The sequence below is a fragment of the Melanerpes formicivorus genome, unplaced genomic scaffold (genome assembly GCF_026170545.1).
Source record: "Melanerpes formicivorus ecotype bairdi unplaced genomic scaffold, bMelFor1.0.p_v2 SCAF_26, whole genome shotgun sequence".
NCBI lineage: Eukaryota > Metazoa > Chordata > Aves > Piciformes > Picidae > Melanerpes > Melanerpes formicivorus.
Genome location: NW_027142378.1, coordinates 10,541,464 through 10,560,954, shown reverse-complemented (window position 1 = coordinate 10,560,954; position 19,491 = coordinate 10,541,464). Strand labels below are relative to the sequence as shown.

Sequence of the window (19,491 nt, the reverse complement as noted above, 5' to 3'; positions counted from 1 at the left end):
ATGAGGGTCGTGGAACACTGGACCAGGTTGCCCAGGGAGGTGGCTGGGGCCCCATCCTTGGAGATACTCAAGGTGAGGCTCAAAAGGGCTCTGGGCAGCCTGATCTCAGAGCTAGGGAAGGCAGAATTGCTTTCCCTGGTGCACCAGTGCACTTTCTTTATCAACAGCTGGCTGAAGATGTGCCTGCCTGTGCCCATGGGGCCAAAAAGGCCCACAGCATCCTGGCCTAGATCAGAAACACTGGGACCAACAGGACCAGGGAAGGGATTATCCCCTGTACTCAGCACCAGACAGGCCACATCTCTCCTCTGTACTCAGCACTAGTGAGGCCACATCTGTGGTCTGCAATACTGAGTTTTGGGCCCCCTCACTACAAGAAAGACATCAAGGTGCTGGAGAAAAGTAACAAAACTGGAGAATAGGCCTGGTGAGGAATGGCTGAGGGGACTGGGGTTGTTCAGCCTGGAGAAGTGGAGGCTGAGAGGAGACCTCATTGCTCTCTACAGCTCCCTGCAAGGAGGCTGGAGTGAAGTGAGGGTTGGTCTGTTCTCCCCAGTAACAAGTAATAGAATGAAGGGAAATGGCCTCAAGTTGCACCTGGGAAGGTTTAGGTTGGGTATCAGAGGAACCCCTTCTGAACTGAAAGGGCTCTCAAGGATTGGAACAGGCTCCAGGAATAGATTCAATGCTCTTCTCCAACCAACTCAATTCTACTACTCCACAATGCATGGTGTCCAAATTCCCTAATACAAGTGAGCAAAGGCAGCAAGTTTGTTATTTAGAGGTGTCCCACACACCTTCAATGGCTCTGACACTGAACAAAGCCCTCCTGGGCACTGTCAAGAACAGCACAAACTGAGTAATATAGAACCACAGTGCTAGGTTTCTGGATGTGCTCTGGCACAGCCAGTGATGCAGCCAAACCAAAAGACAATTTGATTACAGCTCCAGACAGAACTTGAGCAGGAGGAAGTTCCCTCTGCACAGAAAACATAACTGCATTGGACTGATGCTTTTAACTTACACATTATTCTAATTCCATCTAAAAGCAATAAACCAGAGTGCAACTATTTTCTGACTAGCATCAAAGCCTCCCAGAGCTGCAGTTGCTAATGCAGCTACAGAAGTGAGGTGGTGAAAGGTAGTTTGGAGGGGGGAGGAGGTAAGGCAGCACTGTATGGAGGCAGGGGTTGGTCTCATCTCCCTACTATCAGGTGACAGAATGAGAGGAAATGGCCTGGAATTGTGCCAGGGGAGGGTTAGGTTTGACATTAGGAAAAGATTTCTTTGCTGCAAGAGTGGTCAGGGATTGGCACAGGCTGCCCAGGGAGGTGGGGGAGTCACCATCCCTGGGGGTGGTCAAGAAATGTATCACAGAATCACCAAGGCTGGAAGAGACCTCAAAGATCATCAAGTCCAACCTGGCACCACAGACCTCATGACTAGACCATGGCACCAAGTGCCACATCCAATCCCCTCTTGAACACCTCCAGGGATGGGGACTCCACCACCTCCCTGGGCAGCACATCCCAATGGCCAACAACTCTCTCAGTGAAGAACTTTCTCCTCACCTCCAGCCTGAACTTCCCCTGGCACAGCCTGAGACTGTGTCCTCTTGTTCTGCTGCTGGTTGCCTGAGAGAAGAGACCAACCCCTTCCTGGCTACAACCACCTTTCAGGTGTGTGCCCATGGCACTTGGGGACATGGTTTAATGGCCATGGTGGTGTTAGGTGGAAGGTTGGACTCGGACATCTTTTCCAACCAAACCAATTCTGTGCTTCTGTGTCCCCACAGACAGCAGAGAGCATCAGTTCTGCATGTTCAATACTAAGTGGTGTTAAGGGGAAGTGAAGGAGGGGTGGAAGGTTTATATCTGCCTTCAACTCCCACTCAAAAGGTGACCATGAACCTGAGCTCTGACAGACACACCTCACTTTCAGCTTTGAAACACAGACCATAGAGTGCCAAGATACAGAATGTTGGAGGCACTTCAGGACAGGGTTTAATGGCCAAGGTGGCCTGAGGTTGATGCTTGGACTTGATGATCTTAGAGGTCTTTTGCAGCTGAAAGAATTCTGTGATCCTGGGATTATAAATTGAATTGAAGTTGTTCCCAACATCAACTTCACTGACACTAAGCCAAAATAAAACAGATTGGGTGGGGAATAAGAGGCAGAGATATGAAACAGCAATGGGAGTGCTCAGAAGTAAGAAAGAGGAACAGTGGAGTTTCCAAGTGCCTCTAAGCAGCAGAACTGGGGGCTCAGCTACCAGCAGCATGAACTGCCCACACTCAGCATCCCTCTTGGCTGTACAAACATCTGCTTCCACCACACAATGCCAATCACACCAATTCAGTCCCTCACATCAAAATAACCAAAACTCCCCTGGCATCTCTGTGCAGGGAAGTTATGCCATGCACTAGCATCCTGCTATCAGGACAGAGATGCACATGACAGTGTAGGAAACAAGGAACAGTGGACTGGACTAAGAGCCTCTGAGCCCTGGAATGCCTCATCCCTCCTGCTGAACCTAAGGCAGCAATTAAACCCAAGTCATACACTGTTAAGGTAGGTTCTGACAGCAGGAGCTTGGATTGTTCCTCAAAGATACATATCTTCACTCATTGCTTGCCTCTGCTGCAGCAATCCCTGCTGAGGGAGCAGGCTCAGCTCCTAGCAGATGCAGCTTCCAAGTCTCCTCTGTGACATATTCTTCTCACAGGCATGCAAGGGCATCAGCCTTAGACATCCTGCATTTGTTATTCAGAGCATTTTGTTTCTGTAAAGAAAAACCCAACACAGTTAAAGGTGAGGCTGCAAGGTCCTGGGGACTGTTTTTCACCTCTGAAAGGTTTATGAGCATGAAGGAGTGAGGTAGCTATGACTACCAAAAAACCAAGCAACCAAAATTCCCCCCCAAAAAAAGCCTGCAGGGAGGATGGACTGGCCTGGCTTTCCTGCTAGCATGAAGCTGCACTGAAGATCCTTGAAGGTATTAAATATGGGAACAGATTTACAGCCAATGGTGTTTTGTTTGCATTTTACTGCTCTTCTGCTCAAGATCTCTGAACAATTGTAAAGGCACAGCCTAAAACTACCACACAGATGCACCTTGGTAGCATTACTGTGGCTACCTGGTTGCCTGCACAGTGACCTAGAAGCAACAGCAGACCACCTGACCTAAGCAAAGCAAACAAGCATCCCCAAAAGCATCGTTTCATACTGCCAGAGACTGCATCCAGAGACACAACAGAGCACTCAAGATGCCCCAGTGATGCCTGTGCTACAATAACCTACCTGCAGGGAGCATCAGCCCAGTTCATTCTGACAGCAAAACACAGAATCAGAACATTACTGAGGCTGGAAAAGAACTCCAAGATCATCAAGTCCAACCTTCCACCTAACACCTCCATGGCCATTAAACCATGTCCCAGAGTGCCACAGGCCCAGGTTTCTGGAGCACCTCCAGGGATGGTGACTCCATCACCTCCCTGGGCAGCCTGTGTCAATGCCTGACCGCTCTTCCAGTCAGGAAATTCTCCTAACATCCAACCCAACCTCCCCTGGCCATTTCCTCTCAAACACACACCAGATAAGGACACCTGCACTACTGGCAGTTGGTGATCCTCATCCTCTCCAATTACAAAAAAAACCCCAGAGCCAAGAACAGGAGCAGGAGAGTTTAGAAGTCTGTTGCCTTCTGAGCAATCTCCCTGACAGGGCTGACTCCAGTTTTTGATCCAAGCAGAAAATTAAGTCTCATACCAGGAAACCCCTCTAGGACCACAACCAGCTTAAACTCCACTAATGTCACAGGCAAACATCACCAAAACACAGAGTAGCAGGGGCTGGAAGGGACCTCTGGAGACAGGGTCCAACAGCCCTGCCAGAGCAGGATCACCTGAAGAAGGTCACACAGGACCATAGCCAGGTAGGCTTGGACTATCTCCAGAGACACAGACTCCAGCTCCTCTCTGGGCTGCCCGTTCCACTGCTCCATCACTCTTACATGAAAGAAGCTCCTCCTCACTTTTAGATAGAACTTCTTCTGTTGCAGTTTGTGCCCTTGTCCTGTCACTGGGCACCACTGAAGAAAGCCTGGTCCCATCCTCCTGACACCCCTGCCCAGGTCCCTCTGGATGGCAACCCTTCCCCTCCAGCATGCCAGCTGGGCCACACAGGTTGGTGTCATCCACATTTCTACTCCAATTCTGGAGAGCAGGTTATTTTGAAGGGAAGAATGATGTATGTGTAGGTCTGCCATGCAGCCTGCACGATGCCAAGTGCTTTCTGAAATGGAATGGAAATTAGCTGAAGTGGGGAACTGCCACTTGCTGCACTGACACATCAGAGCAGACTAAATACCACAAGGTGGGCCAAAATTGCTTGGGTTTTCCAACCTCACTGCTGAGCAGAGCAGAGATTTGGTCTGGAGTTCCACTGAAGGCATTTCCCAGAGCTGACAAAAACATTTCATCATGCCAACTGTTAGTCACTTAAATCATCTCTCCACAGCCCCTCTCTAACAATTTCCTTTGCAAGGCACTCTCCCCACCTTGTTGGAGCAAGCTCAGTGGACCATGTCCAACCTTCCCCTGCTCCCTGTAACTCTACTGTTTCATTCTCTAATCTGCAGCCTCACCATTTTTTCAGTCTGCAGACAGCTGGTGACTTGCCCAAAGCTGATGTCCTCATGGCTGACCCACTTTCCCTTCCACCCTTGGGAAATCCCAGTGCTTTCTCAACCATACTCAACACTTCCCTGAGCTTTTTTCTCAGGCAGAAGTCCCCAGAGATGTAAAACTGGGTTTGAGATTGGAATCTCAGATTTCCTTATTTAAAGGCTCTACATTTCTAGAGGAATTGGTTGCCTTTGTATTCAGTATCTCAAGAGAACATCAACAAAGAAAAGAGGAACATCAACAAAGAGAAGGGCTGTGGCCTGCACTTGTTTCTAGGCCTGAGCATCCTCAGAAGATGCAGAACTGCTGGGCCTGTTTCATGTCTTTCTGCACTGGTGTGAGTCAGTTTCCAAGGGGAAATGGTGTTACCAGGTTTATAAAAACAAAGAATCATTTGGGTTGGAAAAGACCTTGGAGATCATTGAGTCCAAACTAACCCTACCAAGAAGGCTGGGCCTAAACCACATCCCTCAGCACCACATCTCTGTGTCTTTGAAACACCTCCAAGGATGGGGATTCAACCACCTCTCTGGGGAGCCTGTGCCAGTCTGTGAGAAGCCTTTCAGGGAAGAAGTTTCTTCTGCTCTCCAATTTCAAACCTCCCCTGGTGCAATCTGAGGCCATTTCCTCTCATCCAATCACTTGTTACCAGGGAGAAGAGACTGCCCCCCACCTCACTGCAAAGGAGTTTCAGGGAGAAAGAGAGGGAGGTCTCCCCTTAACCTCTTGTTCTTCAGACTAAACCATCAGAGTTCCCTCAGCCACTCCTCACAAGACCTGTTCTCCAGACCCTTCAACCATCTTCACTGCCCTTCTAAGATCATGTTCCTGGTGAAGATGAGGGTGGAAGGAAAATTCTACTGATAAAGTTGACATCTTTTCCACATAGAGAAGCACAGAGCTGTTTCAGCTGGAAAAGAGCTCCAAGATCATCAAGTCCTGAGCAGAGGCAAACCAGATGACACAGAACAGAAAGAAAAAGAGTGAACAGAGAAAAGATAAGAAAGAAGAGGCCATGGGCTCTGGGCTGTTGTTCATTTTGAAGAGCTATGCAAAGGAACTGGTTTAGTTGGTCAGGAAGTGTTGGGTGATGGGCTGGACTTGATGATCTCTGAGGTCTTTTCCTACCTGATTGGTTCCATGAAAACCAGGAAGTCTGACTTCCATGTGAGGTGGTCAGGAAGGTGAACATGCAAATCAACTGAGAGGAAGAGAAGCCATGGCTCACAGATACGTTGGGAAGGCTAAGTGGTTTAAGGAAGACTCAACAAGCACCCAGACAAGGCCACCTCACTAATAACAATGTCTGTGGCTAGCCAAACCCTTCAGGTGGTGGAGCAAACCAAAGGCCTTCAAAATGAGGATGTCCCTGGGTAAAACTGAAGTTTCCCTAAAACTAACTAGCTGGAAGAGGCAAAGACAGGAGTCAAAACCACCACAGAATTGTTTGGGCTGGAGAGGACCAACCCTGCTGCTGTGGGCACGGACGCTCTCTGTTAGACCAGGTTGCTCAAGGCCTTGTCCAGCCTGGCCTTGAACACTCCCAGGAAGGAGGCATAGAAGCATTTTGGCTGGAAAAGACCTCTGTGATCACCAAGTCCAACCATCAACCCAAGACCACCAGGGTCACTACACCGTGTCCCACAGGGGCGCATCCCTGCTCGGTGGTGCCCAGCGACAGGACAAGTCGCAGCAGGCACAAAGTGGAACTCAGGAGGTTTCACTTCAACATAAGGAAAAGCTTCTTTCCTGAGAGTAACAGAGCCCTTGCACAAGCTGCCCAGAGAGGCTGGGGACTCTCCTTCTCTGCAGGCTTTCAAAGCCTTCCTGGCCAAGTTCCAGTGCAAGCTGATCTGGGAGAACCTGCTCTCACAGGGGTGTCACACTAGATGACCTCTGAAGGTCCCTCCTGTGAGCTCCTCACCAGTCTGTGATTCTCATCCCTTTTCATACCTGATTAGTAGGGCCTCCAAAGCCTTCTACACACACAGCCCCTGGGCTGATGGTGAGCCTAACACTGACTGTCACATGGGCAGCGAGGAATCCACTTCCATCTGTCACAGCTATCACTGTACCTCTTTCTCAAGGCTAGGCTGTCCCATTGCTCCAGAGCAGAGGAAATCTGCACCCACAAGCACTCCCACTGTGGCTGTATGGCTGCAGTCAGCCCAGGATCTGCAGGTTGCTCCTTTCAGATCATTCACCAAATGACACCAGCAGAGGTTCCAAGCATGTCTTATCTGAGGAGATCTGCAAGTCCACCACACTGCCAACACCTCCCTTTTACACAAGACCCTTTCCCATGTCAGCAGCTCATGGGTGGTGAAGATGACCGGATGGAAAAGTGGGCAACTGGGCAAGACCAAAAGGTGTTGCTGAGTCTGACAGAAAAGCCAGTGTGGCAAGTGTTTTGTCCTCTCCATCAAGTCCAATGTGTTGATGGTATCTCCTCACCTCCAAAAATGGAAGAGTTCATCTGAATAAGCCACCTGATACACCAAGGCCCAAGTCACACTGCTGTCCCTAGATTGTCTCCCCTCTTTTCTGAGCTAACTGCTGTGGGTCTCAACAGGCTCTGTGTCACTAGTGGTAGCCACTAGTGGTGTTCCCCAGGGCTCAGAACTGGGGCCAGCTCTCTTTCACACCTTTATCAATGATCTGAGTGAGGGGATTGAGTGCACCCTCAGTAAGGCTGCAGATGACAGGAGGCTCTACAGGAAGGCTCTTACAGAGAGACCTGGAAAGGGTAAGCCAATGGGTTGGGGTCTGTTGTAGGAGGTTTAACTAAGCCACTTGGGCCACAACAACCCCATGCAATGCTCCAAGCTTGAGGCAGAGTGGCTGGAAAGCTGTCTGGCAGGAAAGGATCTGGGGGTGTTGGTTGACAGCCAGCTGAACATGAGCCAGCAGTGTGCTCAGGTGGCCAAAAAGGCCACCAGCAGCCTGGCCTGAGAAGCACTAGTGAAACCCACTCTGTGTCTTAGTCTATAAACCAGCAGAGCTTAAACAGCCTTTGCAGTCAATGCCTCCACAATCACTCCAGCAAATATTGGCCTATGCCTTGTGACATTCAAAGGAGAAGATACCAACAGAGCCAATGAATCCTTAAGAATGAGAAGAGTGTTTAGAAAGCCTTTGAGGACTTTATGGAGACATACTCCCCTATCAAGGCCTATTTTCTGTCTTCTGCTGTTTTCAGAGCCACAAAAATGATGAAGGCAGTGGAACATCTTCCCTACAAGGAGAGACTGAGGGAGCTGGGGCTCCTTAGCTTGGAGGAGACTTAAGAGGTGACCTTATTAATGTTAATAAAGATGTAAAGGGAGAGTGCCAAGAGGATGGAGCCAGGCTCTGCTGGGTGCTGCCAAATGACAGGACAAGGGGCAATGGTGGAAGCTGAGGCATAGGAAGTTCCATGGAAACAGTAGGGTGACAGAGCACTGGAACAGGCTGCCCAGAGGGGTTGTGGAGTCTCCCTCTCTGGAGATATTCAAAACTGACCTGGATGCACTCCTGTGTGATCTGCTCTAGGTGACCCTGCTCTGGCAGAGGGGTTGGACTGGATGATCTTCCAAGGCTCCTTCCAGCCCCTAACACTCTGTGATTCTGTGAACTGATGTTACTGGAAGGTCATTATGGAGCTCTGACAAATTAATCTAATGTAGGAACTTCTCAGAAGGAGAAGCCATTCCTGCAGAGGTTATCTGGACCCTGCACATTGTTAGAAACATAAATAAGATCAAGGCAGAGAATTAACAGGCCACAAGTGAACAGATGAGCCCACAGCAAGACTCACATGAGAGGGGAGGGCTACTGAAGAAACTATAAAGTGATGTGGCAATCTTTCTGTAAGAGAGGACAGAAAAGGGCATGAAGGGATCCCAGTGCTGAATATAAAAGAAGGAAGAGGGATTTGGCTCTTCCTGCATCTGTCTGATCACTCCTGCTTTGGAAAACATGTTCCAACTGCTTCCACTGGAGAAGAGCTCCATGCTGCCTGTTGCAGTGCAGAGGTGCTTGCCTTTACCACCAAACACCAGGGTTGAGATGGAGAAGGAAAGGGCCATGGGCACTACTTTATTAGCATCAACCCTGGGATGTGGTGAAGAACAAGCTCCTTTATGGAGGACCAAGAGCACTGTTGGGAATCTGACCTTCCCTTTGCAATTCCTCCCAGAAGAAAGGGTTAGTCAAGCATTCCAAAGGCTGATCCCTGTAAAATTGTTGCACAGGGGAATGATAAGTCCAGTGTTTCCCTTTGCCAACTCAAGAAGAGGAACTTCACCCACTCCTGAAGGAATGGGAGTGTGATAAAGCACACAAGAGCACAGAGAACACAAAAACAACAGCAGTGGACACCACCCATCCCATTTGTGTGTTGCATCTCCAGAGTTTCTGATCCCACACACACCAGCAGGAGAATGCTTGTAATGAGCTGGCTGCTTACTGGCACACAAAGGGGAAGAGAGAATTCCTAACCTACCCCTCTGATACTGACAGATGGTCTCAAAAGAAGCTGATACACTGAAATGTGGTAAGACAGTCCTGCTGCAGGCTGCCCTTCAGTCACAGCACCTGGAAGCATGAGTGCAGAGGCAGTATTAGCACACCTTAGCTCACACACAGCACGCGATCCGGCTTCACTCAGGGGATAAAACGTTCTCAGGCTGAAAAACCTCCACGGTGATTTCCTGAGAAGTTTGATGCTCCCAACTCAAAAATCAAGAAGAAAGATTTTCAGGTACAGTTGGCTTCAGAAACATGGTCCCATAGAATCACAGAACTGTTTTGGTTGGAAAAGACCTTTATGATCACCGAGCTCACCCCTCAGCCTAACACCACCGTGGCCACTAAACCATGTCCCCAAGTGCCATGGCTACAGGTTTCTTGAAGGCCTCCAGGGACCATGACCACCTCCCTGGGCAGCCTGTTCCAATGCCTGACCAGTCTTGCAGGAAAGAATTTTTGCCTAATATCCAACCTAAACCTGCCCTGGCACAATTTCAGGCCATCTCCTCTCATTCTTTCACCTGATACTAGGGACAAAAGACTTAGACTGCAGGTTGAGGCTCCACCCCTGGAGATGCCAAGGTAAGGGTCAACATGGTTCTGGGCAATCTGATCCAGTTGAGGATATCCCTTCATATCCAACCTAAACCTGCCCTGGCACAACTTCAAGCCATTTCCTCTTGTTCTATGACCTGTTACTATGGAGAAGAGACCAACCCCCACTCACTCCAACCTCCTTTCAGGGACTTGTCCAGCTCAATGAGGTCTCCCTTCTCCTCTTCTCCAGACTAAAGCACCCCAGGTCCCTCAGCTGCTCTTCACCAGCCCTGTTCTCCAGACCCTGCATCAGCTTTGCTGACCTTCTCTGGACATGCTCCAGCACCTCAATGTCTTTTCTGTAGCCAGAGGCCCAAAACTGGCCCCAGTATTCCAGGTGTGACCTCACCAGTGCTGAGCACAGTGGCACAATCACTTCCCCACTCCTGGTGGCCACACTACTGCTGATCCAGGCCGGGATGATGGTGGTCATTGTGGCCACCTGGGCACTCTGCTGGCTCACGTTCAGACAGCTACCAGCCAGCACCTCCAAGTCCTTTTCTACTGGTTTCTCACCCATTTTCCATTCCCATTGAAATCCTCACTCCCCTGAAAATGACAGGAGGTTTTGAACCTGGTATGCAAGTAGTTCAGCAACGCTGATGGAGTGGCAGTGTCCCTCTAGTGCTTCCCATAGCACACTGGTTTCTTATTAATACAAGATGGATTTCAAGGTCATGGTGTTAATCTTTAAAGTTCCCAGTGGGTCAGACCCAGGTTAGTGGATACCTCCTCCCCTGGTATGCAGCAAAACCATCATGACTACAGCCACATTCACCAGCACACATTTGTGACACCACGAGTAAGAGAGACACAAAGGCAGAGAACTTGGAGCTACAGAGCTGCAGAAGAGACAGCAACAGACACAGGAGTCAAATCCCCCAAGTGCCCAACAGCTAACGGGCAGAAACTCGCAGCCTCCTGTGCTGCCAATGAGCCACCCCCGAAATGACAGCACGAAAACGCTGCCTGCCCCAAAGCCCCTGCGAAGCAGGCTGGCTTAAGGGACAGGGCTGGGCAGGCACCGAGTGCCACGGCCTCGGCGGCACCAGAGGGATGCTCCTGCCCTGCGGCGGGCGGCAGCCTGGCCTCGCTGAAGCAAACCAACACCCTGCCCGCAGGCCCTGCCCGGCACACGGCCGCCGGCTGCCTTCGCACCTCCGCTCCCAACTCGGCACCAGGGACCGGGAAGACGCCAGAGCCACCCGGCGGCACCACCGCCCGGCACAGACCGTTCCCCTTCCCCAGGGGCAGAGGGATCGGAGCACTCCCTCGCAGCCTGCCCCTGGCCCCACACCCCGCTGGCGGTCCCCCGCGCACCTGCGAGGCCACCGCCCGCCCTTCCCTTGGGTGGACAACTCCCTCCCGCCCCGGGCCTCGCCCCGAGGCCCCGGCACCCTCCCGGCCAGGAGGCGTCGGGGCGCGGGAAGAGGGCACCGCCGCTGCACCCCCCGCCTCCGCCCTGCCCCTCACCTCAGCTCGCCCCGCCACCCCCCCCCCACTGAGGAGGTGGCCGCGTCCGCCCCTGCACTGCAGCTGCCGGCACACCGCTCCCCCCACCCCCCGCCCCTCTCGGCAGATGGTTCGCCCCACCCCGGCCCGCCTGCTCATTGGCAGAGCCTGCCCGTCACTCCGCTTCGAGCCCGCCCAGCCCCTTGGGCATGCTGGGAAACCGAGTTCTCGACGTGGGAACTTTTCCCTTTTGCCGCCGGCACTGGGCCGGGGGCAGAACTACAGCTCCCACAGTGCCCCGCGCACAGCCCCGGAGCGGAGGGGCCCGGCCCAGCCCGGCCTGGGGCCCCGCATCTCCCCGGAGCCGCCAACGGGACGCTCTCTTCCCCAGCGGTGACCGCAACGGCCGCCACGGCCCGACCCAACTCACCTGGCTCCGCCGCCGCCGGCGCCTCCCGCTGCGTCCGGCGTGGGTAGCGCATACCCCGAGCTCCTCAGTGCGTCTCCCCGGGCTCGGTGCCACCGGCCCGGCGCGTTGCGGCTGCGGTTGTGGGTCGGACCGGCCCCCGGCGCATCCTCCCCCTTGGAAGCCGCGGCGGGATTCGCCCACAATGCACCGCGCGCCGCACCGACAGCATCAGCCTGACATCACTCGCGGGCCGCCCCCGCCCGGCCGGGCCCGCCCTGGGCCCGCCCCGCTGCCACCGGCAGCTGATACCGGACACCGCATTGCTGGCACATGCGGCTGGGCTCCGCACCGGCGTGGTGCTGGCCACGGGACTAACCCCACCCCGGCACCAACCCCACCCCGGCACCAACCCCCCCCCCGGCACCGGCGCGGCCAGCACGATCACGGGCATTGCCAGGACAGGGACTGGGGCAAGGCTCGTCTCTGCTGCTGGCATCAGCACTGGGATTGCCAGCGTGCAGCAGGTGAGGCTTGGGTACTGGGGCAGCACCAGCGGCGTGTGGCTGGGCACTGTGCGGTCCCGGGACTGGGACACGCAGTGGCTGTGACGATTGACACCCCTGCACAGAATGGTTTGAAGCAGAGATCATCTGGTTCCATCATCCCTGCCATGGGCAGGGACTCCTTCCACTACACCAGGTGGCTCAAGGCCATGCCCAACGTGAACACCTCCATGAAGGGGGAGAGTCCACAACCTCCCTGGGCAGCCTGTTCCAGTGTCTCACCACCCTCACTGGAAAGAATTTCTTCCCAATGTCCAGTCTAAACCTCTCCTCTTCCAGCTCAAAGCCATTCTCCCTCACCCTGTCAATATGAGCCCTTGTCAAAAGTCCCTCCCCAGCTTTCTGCTAGCCCCCCTTCACATACTGGAAGGCTGCTGTAAGATTTCCCCAGCACCTTCTCTGTGCAGTGCAAAGGTAGATGCACCACAAGCATGGCCTCCCCCAGCCACTCACTGGGGAGACCTGGGCTGCCTGCTTCCCATGATTGCTGTAGGTGGCTCTGGGCTTCAATGCACTGAGGGCTTGCTCAGTGAAAGCATCCTTCAGACATTCTGGGCAGTCTGCAGCCCTGCAGCAGCGTATCCCACAGCTCTCAGGGTCTACCACAAGTCTTCAACAAGCAGTTGTATCCTCATTCCCAGGCCTCTGTCGTTCTAAGTGCAGTGTGCACTTGCAGCCCGCAAAGCCAATCAGATCCTGGGCTGCAGCAGGAGAAGTGTGGCCAGCAGGGCAAGGGAGGTGATTCTCCCCCTCTGCTCAGCTCTGCTGAGACCCCACCTGGAGTACTGCCTCCAGTTCTGGAGCCCCTATTACAAGAGGGATGTGGAGGTGCTGGAAGGTATCCAGAGAAGGGCCAGGAGGATGATCAGAGGGCTGGAGCATCTCTCCTGTGAGAACAGACTGAAGGAGTTGGGGCTGTTCAGTCTGGAGAAGAGAAGGCTCCCAGGTGACCTCATTGTGGCCTTCCAGTGTCTGAAGGGGGCTACAGGAAGGCTGGGGAGGGACTGCTCAGGATCTCAGGGAGTGATAGGACTAGGGGGAATGGAATGAAGCTGGAGGTGGGGAGATTCAGGCTGGATGTGAGGAGGTTCTTCCCATGAGAGTGGTGAAGCCCTGGAATGGGTTGTCCAGGGAGGTGGTCAAGGCCCCGTCCCTGGAGGTGTTTAAGCCCAGGCTGGATGAGGCTCTGGCCAGGCTGATCTAGTGTGGGGTGTCCCTGCCCATGGCAGGGGGGTTGGAACTGGCTGATCCTTGTGGTCCCTTCCAACCCTGACTGATACTGTGATACTATGATACTAAGTCTATGACTGACAGATGAGTGACATCTACCACACGAGTTCTCTGCTGCTTTCCAAGGTCCTGCAAACACCTCTGCCCATGCTCAGATTTACACTGGCACTTTTAAGGCTTGCTCACCACATTGCATAAGTCTTGCATATATTGGCAGGAGTCAAAGTTGGCACCAAAAAGAATCTCTTGGTGTCAGTAAGAATGGGAGTAGAAAGATGCCCTGGTGGGGCCACATCTGGATTACTGTGTTCTGTTAGAGGCTCCCCAGCTCAAGAGGGACAGGGATATGCTGGACAGTATCCAGCAGAGGCTACAGGAGTGATGCAGGGACTGGACCATCTGTCTGATGAGGAAAGGCTGAGAGACCTGGGGCTGTTCAGCCTGGAGAAGAGAAGACCTCGAGGAGATCTTACTCGTGTTTATAAACACCTGAAGGGTGGGTGTCAATAAGAGGCCAGGCTCTTCTCAGCGGTGCCCTGGGATGAGAGGCCACAGACCCAAATTGGGACACAGGAAGTTCCACCTCAACATGAGGAAAAACTTCTTCACTGTGAGGCTCACAGAGCCCTGGAGCAGGCTGCCCAGAGAGGTTGTGGAGTCTCCTTCTCTGGAGGCTTTCCAGCCCCATCTGGATGTGTTCCTGTGTGACCTGCCCTGGGTGATGCTGCTCTGGCAGGGGGGTTGGACTCAGTGATCCCCAGAGATCTCTTCCAGCCCCTACCATTCCCTGTGTGATGCAGAAGATTTTGGGCTGGACTTTGTTTGTTTTGTTCTTGCTGCTGTTGGCTACAGCTCTGATCAACGGATACCCACAGCCAAACTCATCCCCTACTCAAAACAGTATTGCTTGACCCTAAATAGATGCCAAGGGCTGCAGATCACAGTGTTACAGGGCGCTCCAAACCCCCTGTCTGCCACCTCCACCAGCGGAGGTTTGAATGGGGGGAGACACAGGCGGGAAATCGCCTCCCCCGCCCCCTGGGGCACAGGTGAGAGGCTCCGCTCCTCCCGCCGGGAGTGAGCTCCCTCACAGGCACTCCCCCGCGCGGGGGAGCCCGCGCTGCGGTTCGGAGCTGTGATTGGCTGGGCGCTTCCCGCCCGGGCCCTGGACACATTTGCTCTCTGAGCTCTTTTCCAACCTGGCTGATTCTGTGATTTTGTTTTCCCACAGCGTGGGCTCAGAGCCAGAAACAAACACCGACACGAGCACAAGCTCACTGGGGATGGGACAACTGCATGCACCAAGAAGAAAACGGATTTTTTTGCAAGCTGTTTATTTAGAATAAACCTTTATTTAGAATAAACCAAACCAGGTTGGAAGAGACCTTCAAGATCATCGTGTCCAACCCATCAACCAATCCAACCCACCCAAACAGCTAACCCATGGCACCAAGCACCCCAGCAAGTCTCTTCCTGAACACCTCCAGTGATGGTGACTCCACCACCTCCCTGGGCAGCCCATCCCAATGGGCAATCACTCTTTCTGTGTAGAACTTCTTCCTAACATCCAATTTGAACCTCCCCTGGCGCAGCCTGAGACTGTGGCCTCTTGTTTAAGCCCAGTGTGTATGGGGTGAATGTCCTTTGGGCTAAAAACCCAACAAAACAGAGAGATTAAAAAAAAAAAAAAAAAAGAGGAAGAAAGAAAAAGGCAACCTGAGAGCACCAAAGCATGCCAGCAAAATGCCATGGCTTGGATGGGAGCACACTGCGATGGGTTAGGAACTGGCTGGAGGCTGAGCCCAGAGAGTGGTGGTGAATGGTGCCACAGCCAGCTGGCAGCCAGGCACCAGTGGTGTGCCCCAAGGATCAGTGCTGGGCCCCATCCTCTTTAACATCTTTATTGATGATCTGGATGAGGGCATTGAGTCCATCATCAGTAAATGTGCAGATGACACCAAGCTGGGGACAGGAGTTGATCTGCTGGAGGGTAGAGAGGCTCTGCAGAGAGACCTCGACAGGCTGGGCAGATGGGCAGAGGCCAAGGGCATGAGATTGAACATATCCAAGTGCCAGGTTCTGCACATTGGCCACAACAACCCCAGGCAGTGCTACAGGCTGGGGGCAGAGTGGCTGAGAGCAGCCAGGCAGAGAGGGACCTGGGGGTGCTGGTCGATGGCAGGCTGAACATGAGCCTGCAGTGTGCCCAGGCAGCCAAGAGGGCCAATGGCATCCTGGCCTGCATCAGGAACAGTGTGGCCAGCAGGAGCAGGGAGGTCATTCTGCCCCTGGACACTGCACTGGTTAGGCCACACCTTGAGTCCTGTGTCCAGTTCTGGGCCCCTCAGTTTAAGAAGGACATTGAGAGACTTGAATGTGTCCAGAGAAGGGCAACAAGGCTGGGGAGAGGCCTTGAGCACAGCCCTGTGAGGAGAGGCTGAGGGAGATGGGGTTGCTTAGCCTGGAGAAGAGGAGGCTCAGGGGAGACCTCATTGCTCCCTACAGCTACCAGAAGGGAGCTTGTAGCCTGGTGGGGGTTGGTCTCTTCTGTGTTCTGTGACAGAACAAGAGGACACAACCTCCAGCTGTGCAGGGGGAAGTTTAGACTTGATCTTAGGAAGTAGTTCTTCCCAGCAAGAGAGATTGGCCATGGGAATGGGCTGCCCTGGGAGGCGATGGGGTCAATGTTCCTGGAGGTAGAATAGACCAATGGCCAATCACTCTTTCTCTGAAGAACTTCTTCCTAACATCCAGCCTAAACCTCCCCTGGTGTGTTTAAGTGCCATGGTCTAGTTGATTAGACAGGGCTGGGTGATCAGTTGGACTCGATGATCTTGGCTGTCTCTTTCAACCTGGTTGATTCTGGGCTTCTGTGATCCCTGAAGGTCTTGATCCAAGGTGGGGAAGCTTACAGCAGCAAAGGCTGAGGTGTTGGAGCAGATGAGACCTCTCTGCTTGATTGGTGTGGAAGCTTCAAACTCTCCCTGTTGCCTCTTGGCTTTTATACCTTTTCCAGTCCCGTAGGCAGTCACTCAATTGAACACTTCTGGCTGGTGTCAGCACCGGTCCCACAGTTGCTTACCTGTGCCAGTCCTGGCTTCACAGTAACATTCCTGAGAGCAGAACTTGTGGCCTTGTCTGGTTACCAGCTTGTGGTGATGGTAATGATGGTAATGGTGTGAAAACACCTTGGGAAACTGTTGTGTCAGTCATCTCTTAAGAATCCTGTCCATGAGGGAGAAGGTCCATCAAGACTTGTCCCAGTGAGTCCCAGCATCCACTGGCTACCAGCACAGAGTTTGTGGTCTTGTAGATAAGAAAAGAAGATTCCTCCTGAGGCAACAGTGTGAAGGCAAAACATGAGGATGTGAGTCTGGGGTCAGCAGAGGGCTTGTGGATTCCTGGGACAATGGTGTGAAACATTTTGGCAAGGTAAACAACTCTGAGGCAATTAGAGGGAGACAAATCCTTACATGGACAAACAGCACTTTGCTCAGCTGGGAAGAGGGAATGGCCTCAGTACCTGAGTCCCAGGTGCTGTGGGATTCCCTGGGCTGCGAAGCATTTTAAGCTAAGCCCTGCAGAGCCCTGGGGAGGCGAGCACAAGCTGAAGATGCATCTAAAGGGAGGGTGGGGGTGGAGAGGCTCATCCCATCCCAGGTCTCACAGCGCCTCCTAGTAGAAATAAGCTGCCAGGCAAAATTCCACACATCACTCCCCTGCTTTAAGGAAACAAAAGGAAAGCCAATTCACAGAACCAACCAGGCTGGAAAAGACCTTCGAGATCATTAAGTCCAACCTCAGAAGCACCTTCAGGCTTAGATGCTGTTGTGTGTTACTTGTTAGGGGGGGGATTTTCAGCCCACCACAATCACCCTCAAGTCCTTTGTTTGCAAACAGCAGGTCCAGCAGGGTGCCTTAACCCCAGCATGGTAGGGTTGAGAAAATAATGGGGAGGGTTTTCCCTTCCCCTCCCTTTTTCTCCTTCCCCTTCCCCTTGGCATTTTAAGCTGCCTTGTTCCTGGTTTATATTCAGGGAAACACCTTCTGCTTCAAAAAGACTAAATCCAGTACCCCAAGTTTCATCCCAGTAAGAAATAAAACACAGATTATTTTGAACAGCCTCCACTCTGGCACTCTGTCAAAGCTGGTGAGGGATAATCTGACAGCTCTTCTTCCTTTGAATGTTGTTATCACCCACGTGGCCTGTAGTTAAGTGTTCTTTATTTTCCTTGGGCTATTAATAAATGTGTTGGGAAATTGTTTACAAATCTTAATTAGCTTGGGCAGCCTGTGCCATCTTGGCAGTTTTAAACACATCTTTACTGCCTCTCCCTGGCAAAGATTCTTTGCATCCTTGTTGCTGAAGCTCCCAGGTGTAACTTTCCTTAAAGGAGGTGTCCTTCAAAGCCAGTGAACACCAATTAACATGGCCCAAGAGCTGGCAAATTAATTGATGATCTAAGGAAAAGGAATTCAGAGGTTCAAAGAAAGCTGAAGCTTGAAAGACCATCAGAGACCCTAGTGGCCACACCTCCTAGCTGGAAGATGGAAGACCCCCTCCCCAACACAACCTTTCACTCTCTGAGCCAATTTAAGCTGGAACTTTAACTTGAACTGTGTTGAGCAACTGACCAGAGGAGGGTGAGTAGGTGTTGGCGTGAGATGTCATCTCAACATTTCACTGTGCCCATGGCAGTTTCAGCTGGGCTGCTAAATCTGTGGGAATGCCCCCAGCACCCAAACCTGTGCAACCTGTGGAGAAGATGACTGAGAGGGGATGTGATAAATGGTTATAAATATCTGAGGGCTGGGGGTCAGGAGGGAGGGGACAGGCTCTGCTCACTTGCACACTGGCATAGGACAAGGGGCAATCACAAAATCACCAAGGTTGGAAGAGACCTCAAAGATCATCAAGTCCAACCTGTCACCACAGACCCCATGACTAAACCATGGCACCAAGTGCCACATCCAATCCCCTCTTGAACACCTCTGGGGATGGTGATTCCACCACCTCCGTGGGCAGCACATCCCAATGGCTAACAACTCTCTCTGGGAAGAACTTTCTCTTCACCTCCAGCCTAAACTTCCCCTGGTGCAGCTTGAGACTGTGTCCTCTTGTTCTGGTGCTGGTTGATAGAGAGGAGCCCAACCCCCACCTGGCTACAACCTCCCTTCAGGTAGTTGTAGAGAGCAATAAGGTCACCCCTGAGCCTCCTCCTCTCCAGGCTAAGCAACCCCAGCTCCCTCAGCCTCTCCTCACAGGGCTGTGTTCCAAACCCCTCACCAACTTTGTTGCCCTTCTCTGGACTCGTTCCAGCAAGTCAACCTCCTTCCTAAACTGAGGGGCCCAGAACTGGACACAGGACTCAAGGTGTGGCCTAACCAGTGCAGTGTCCAGGGGCAGAATGACCTCCCTGCTCCTGCTGGCCACACTCTTCCTGATGCAGGCCAGGATGGCCACACTCTTGACAGGCAACTCTCTGGGCTTCTGAGGAATTTCACATGTAACCTATTTCTGTGTGCAGAGTAGCTCTAAATGACACTAGGTATAAAGAAAGTGTACCACTTCTGACCACTATTGTGCAGGAAATTCAGGGCAAGGAATGTGAGACTTGCAACCTGCAGAAGACTCCTTTCTGTCCAACAGTATACAGTGAGGCAATACACTTACTTCACATCTCCCTCAGGCCTCTGCAGGCAAGATCCTCCCAGGTGGCATGTAGCAAAGGGGAAAGCAAAGCTCTGCTGCAAATCCATCTCTGTGCCTGAGGTTCTTCCTAAGTGACAGCAGCAGCAGCAGAGGGAATTTACCATGACTCTAGTTCATGTCTCTGCCCCCACAGATGATGAGCTGCAGAGCTGCCACAATCTGAAATTCACTTAACTGTTGCTTGATAAAGCGATGGGAGCAGAGGCACAGAAGTGACTTGTGTGCTGACTGGAGAACAGCTTCATCTGTCTGCAGGATTATCTTGCTTTGCTATCAAGCTAATCATTACTGATTTTCAATTTTAAACAAAAAGGCTTAGACTTTCTCACTAGA

At 52.4% G+C, this 19,491-nt stretch overlaps 1 protein-coding gene across 1 annotated transcript in view; it reads right to left on the bottom strand.

The window, feature by feature from the left end:
- The window catches only part of TTBK1 (tau tubulin kinase 1), a 54,782-nt gene extending 42,936 nt beyond the window's left edge, over window positions 1-11,846 (bottom strand). Inside the window, exon 1 of the mRNA XM_068153728.1 lies at window positions 11,674-11,846. The gene's annotated coding sequence lies outside the window, so the exon portion shown is untranslated. The remainder of the gene's footprint in view (window positions 1-11,673) is intronic.
- Window positions 11,847-19,491: the final 7,645 nt, after the last annotated feature.